The sequence below is a fragment of the Octodon degus genome, unplaced genomic scaffold (genome assembly GCF_000260255.1).
Source record: "Octodon degus isolate 3935 unplaced genomic scaffold, OctDeg1.0 scaffold00084, whole genome shotgun sequence".
Taxonomy (NCBI): Eukaryota; Metazoa; Chordata; class Mammalia; order Rodentia; family Octodontidae; genus Octodon; species Octodon degus.
In genome coordinates, this window is record NW_004524660.1 from 10,335,499 (window position 1) to 10,340,947 (window position 5,449).

The 5,449-nt window shown below is 50.2% G+C and overlaps 1 pseudogene; it reads right to left on the reverse strand.

Moving 5' to 3' along the window:
- Nucleotides 1–827: 827 nt before the first annotated feature.
- On the reverse strand, nt 828–1,332 carry LOC101587852 (annotated as a pseudogene).
- Between the last annotated feature and the right edge of the window lie 4,117 nt (nt 1,333–5,449).

Below are 5,449 nucleotides of genomic sequence, written 5' to 3' on the forward strand. Positions count from 1 at the left end.
GATAATCACATTTGCTGTCTGGCCCCTATTATTATTATTATTATTATTATTATTACACATTGAAAACACATTTTATTTGTCTCAAGCACACGAGGAACCGGAAACTTCTCCCTGCATGAATTCTGCTCGTGTAGAACAGAGCACACTGGAACCAAGTGGCTTCTCATGAGGCTTCTCGTGGCCACGAGTCAAGACACGAGGCCTGAAAGGTAATGGTTTTGCATCCAGCACCCCCAACACCACGGTGGCACACCGACTTTTACTTCCAAGGTAAAGGCCAAGCATTTCGCTGCGTCCTTAACCCACAGAGCGTCTCCCTGTGAAGCGCTTCCTGTTGACTCTGCACCACTCTTGTGCGTAACTTGAGATGAGAGACTGGTACGAAACCTGCACTACATGTAATATGCTCAGTATGAAAAGTAGAATTCTGCAACTTATCTTTAAAAGAAAGTACATTCCAGGAGCTTTTATTGTTTGAACAACAGCACACATAAAGCCAGCCAGAGAAGGCCCCAGGGAAACAGTGGTCGCGTTTCATTGTATTTCGCCCTTTGGTCCTTCATCTTCTAAGGACTTGCCGTATTTCCTTTTAATGATATTAAACATTTATTTTGATCACAAATGCAATCCAAATGTGAATAAATAAATGTAGTATCTTCTATCCTCCTTCATGTCCCTTTAAATAGAAAAAGTGCTAAATGTCTCTTGATAGCCTATTTGGCCACAGTTATCCTGCCTACAGTTTTAAAAACAGCCTATAACTTGATCTTCTGAAACCCTTTTTCAACTGCAGCTCATTCAGGTGAGAAGACTCTAGGAGCCAAGTCCTACTGATATTGTGGATAGTCTCCAAATGGTAAACATGGTAATTGGGTTGAAGGCAACTGGGTGGGGTCTTCCACAAACTGAGGGCCATTGGGAAATTGTGAAGAAGCACATCTTGTCAACAAGATACCAGCCCTTCGATTAAAGTTAAGAGAATGCCACCCATCGCAGCTGACCTGAGCATGGCCACTGGTCCGTTTCTTGCTGTCAGGATGGCCCCTGTCAAGGTACTGCTAGTGATGGAATTCCAGAGGTCTTCTTTGCCTCTGACTTGAACCATACTACAGTCAATCATGGAGAACAGACCTCCCCAAACGACAGAGCTACCTCCCAACTGTGGAGCCCTGGCTTTAGTAGCTGTCAAACTCCCTCATAGTCTGTGGTTTACTCCCACTGGAGAATTTCAAAAACCTTTGATAGCTTGAAAGACCCCACCACCTATGGTGCCCGTCATAAAGGGTCATCCACAATTCGCCAGGGGCAAGGTTCTTGAGCATACTCCTCCATCTTGACTTCCAGCTGCATAGGACCCTCTTATTATATCCTCAGATCCTCATAAAAGTCCCAGTCTCTCCCTAATGGGAGGTGTAAATAAAATTATAAAGTACAAACCTTGAGCTCAGTGTGGTGGTTCAAGCCTGCTAACAGAGAAGGTTGTGGCAGGAGGAGATTAAGTTTCAAAGCAGCTGGGTCCACTTAGAAGAGTTCAGGGCCAACCTAAGACTCCACAGCAAGACTGTCAAAAAAAAAAAAAGTGTATAAATAAAAATAAAGCTCAGCCTTGCTCCCCCATCACCATCACTGTCCTGTCCTGGTCTCAGAGACATGTGTCTGGGTCAGAGCGGATGCAAAGCCACACACTACACTAGGTGGCTGCTATTTTAGGTCTCACTCTCAAAGGCAGCTTAGAATCAGGTCCATTTTCCTTGCTTTCGGGTTTTATGGAACTCTGGAGCCAGAGGGCAGACACCAGGGCAGCTAGTGTAGCTGCCATCTCTACTCGGGGTCATGCTTAAGCCTTCCCAACAGAGGGCAGTCTACATTAAAAGTAATTCTCAAGGTACTGGATGCACAACAAAGCTCATTTCATTAGTTATTGGTGAGAAATGGACATCTGTGCTCATAAATGGCAACGCCCTTGGCCGTGCAGCCTGCAGCAAGCCAGGACTGAGGAAAATGCTACACGCTAGGCTAGCAGTCTCATCGGGACACCTTAGCAGGAGGTAAGGACGTAATGGGGCACAGGTTACAGGACATTTCCCAGTTGATAAACGAATCAGACAGACTTTCTGCAGTCCTGAGCAGCACCCGTAGCATGCTGCGGGTGGGGGCATCCTTCTCTGAGTAACTCTGACCTGGGCCGGGCATTTCCTGGGAATGCACAGCCAGCGAGCCGGTTCTGTCCGTCATGACTTCGGCTCACAGGCAGACACTCATTTCCAGGAAATCCGCTGAGCTCGAGTCATTTTCTCTATAAAAAGCACAAAGAAGGGGGCATCTGAATCTCCTGGAAGAAGCCTTTTGCCTAGTTCTTGAGAACTGTCTTTCTGGGATATGCGTTCCAGTCTGCATAACCTCTCAGAAGAGGTTAAAGGTTGGATACAGGGTCACTGGGGAGGCGGGGAGATTCCAAGCACGGCGCTGGCAACTGCCACGCGAGCCGGGTTCCCAGGTCAGGCGCTCGCTCCCTGAGCATCGTGCTTAACCTCTTGAAGACTCAGCTTTCTCATCTGTAAAATGAAACTAATATTATCTGCCTTACTGGAAGTTGCTAGGATTACAGGGAATCTGGCTGGCAGTGGGGCTGGGAGCTGCTCTTGGGTCCCAGGCTGTGTCTAGAAGCCGTGCCTACCAGCTGGGAGATTGAGGCCAGGCTGCTTAACCCTCTGCGCTTCGACTCCCTGACCACAGTACCCCACTTAGGACTGTTGTGAGAGTGAAATGAGTTGGCGCAAGGGAATCGCTTAGAGCAGGCCTGGTGCCTTAAGAACTGCAGAAGAAGGGCGGGCCAGGTAGCTCAGCGGACTAACGCGCCTGCTCAGGCGAGCGCAGCGGCCCGCCGGGATTCGATCCGCGCGTGCAGTGCCAGCCCCGCCCCCGGGGCGCGCTAAAGTGACTGAGACTGGGCGCGGTGGCACGCTCCTGTAATCCCAGCGCTTGGGAGGCTGAAAACAGGAGTATTACTAGGAGTCCGATCAACGTAAGCCCTGTACCAAATACAGAAAAGAAAAGAAAAGAAAAGAAAAGAAAAGAAAAGAAAAGAAAAGAAAAGAAAAGAAAAGAAAAGAAAAGAAAAGAAAAAGAAAGTCCAGAAGAATCCGCTGCTGCTGTTACCGCGCGTATAGTGCCCTGCTGCCGCTCTGCGCTCAGGAAACGCGCGCTCCCTCGTCACTGCCCTTTCGGCTCTGTCCAGGAGGTGTGTGCAGCATTATTCAGTACCTGTTACATTATCAGGCCTGTGTATATCAAGATTACAGCCAAGGTTCGTCCCTTTGTCCCCAAGGACTCAGGAAGGTTTCCTCATGTCGCAGTGAAAATGTTTTCAGAGGTGGCTGACTCCAATCCAACAACAGTGACCTCGGAAGCTCTCTTGGGAGACGTCTAAACAAATAGCTTCAACCCACCTGGGCCCAAGCAGAAGCTGTGCCCCATGCCATAGGCAAAGCTGGAGGAGGCACGCAAGGAGGAGGCCCAGCACCGCCTCGGGCCAGCCGGTGAGGAGGTGCAGAAGGCGGGCGCGCTAAGAGCGCGGAGGGAGTTGAGCTCAAAGTAAATTCGGCAAGCAAGTCAGGAAAGACTTCAAGGAGGAAGTGAAATTTTGACTTCATCTTAAAGAGTAAAATTTCTTTTTTATTTTTTAGAGTAGAATGTTCAGTGAGAGTGACCTGAGCGGGGAAATCCAGAGGAAAGGAAGAATGGGAGCGCAGGTTTCACTTCTGGAAGTCATGCGGTGTCTGCCAGCAAAGATCTTTCACCTTCCCAAGTGGGCCGCGATTAGAGAAACGGAAAGAACCTGCGGCGGGGCAGCCTGAATGAGCACGCCTGGCACAGCCGAGGCCCTGGGCTCAGTCCTTCGCCGGAGAAGGTCAGAATCAAAGGCTAAGCCTAGAGGCTACTTATGGCGAGCACCTGGACAGCCGTGAGGAGGGAGCCAGCGGAGGGGGTGGCAAGCTGGGGAAGGGTTCCCGAGCAGCACCTGGGGGGCAGTGAGAAAGGCCCCTGGCGGTGGCCGCAGTGGGAGCGCAGGAAGGGCTTGGCTAGTGACTGGGTGCGAGGGGTTCTTTTTTTAAAAAGGAAACAAATCAAGGATGAGCTTCCACCCTTCCCCTTCCTGCTCGCCCTCTGCAGGTGTGTCTGTCGCGGGCTGGGGTGACCTGAATCCATCAAGAAATGATGACTAGGGCTTATTCCTATGAAAGAGCCATTTCAGGACATTCTTTTATGAAGCTCCAAATAGCTGGAGCTGCTTTCTCTGTTCTTTATTTACAGAAGGGTTTCCTGTGAAAATTACGGGGCCTCGGGACACGTGACTAGAGCGAAAGGCTCACAGGAGGCGCGAGGAGGATGGGGACACATCTCTTCCTTTCTCAAGTCTGTGTGATGAGTTAGTCTGTCACCACAAGGGAGAAAACAGCAGATGGTGTGGCAGCGCAGGTCCTCGAGGCCGGGCAGCTCCACGCTGCTGCTTGAGTCACGAAGGCCCTCGAGTGCCAAGACACTCCCAGCGAACAGTGCGGCATCCGGGGCGCATCCCTGTGCTCAATCAGTGAACGCATGCGTGCATGAAGTGGCCAGCGATCCCGGCCTCTAGTCCTATGAAGAAACCGTAAGCGCTAGTCCATGCTTCTGCAAAGCTCGCAGGAACTGATCATTTCAGGCAGAGGAAGCCAAGGAATTGGCAGCTCGCTGGTGATTTATGATGCCAAGCGAAGCTGGCAGCGTGCTGGGCAGGGAATCGGAACTAGGAAGCATGCAACTGTTTGACTTCTTGTTTGGGGGCCAGTGAGTCACAGCTGCCCTTCGCTGCCCATACAGGGTTGGTTCTAGGAGCCCCAAAAGCCGTGTGCCCCTAAGATAGGAGAGGAGCACATGCACGCCACCTTTACACAGTGCCTAGGCGCACCCTCCCATGCACCTCACCTCATCCCTAGGTTACTTGTGATAGCTAATGAAACGTAAGTGCCACGGAAACAGTTGTTACACCGCAGTTTTAAGGACTCATAACAAAGACGTGTTTGTGACATGCTTGGTACAGATACAACTTTATCTGAACAGTTTTGATGCATAGCTGGTTGCGTCTGTGGGTAGGAAACCCCTGGGTGCAGTTTTATCCGTAGCCTCCTAAAATACACTTGATAGCAACTCGCCAGTTGGAGGTGGCACCCACGATAATGTAAATCTCTTCTGATGCTATGAAAGGACACCTTGCCACCAGTTCTGAACAATCTCAGGACTGATCCTTCTATAAATTCTGACAAAAAGTCACGGGGATGGGAGACAAGACACCACTGTAATGTACTTTGCTGTGGATGGAGACCGAGATGTTAAAGGATGTTAATCAGAAAATGAGCCGAGTCTGTCAGTCGAGTCGGTCCTGACACAGAAGGCTTCGCTATCAGGCCCG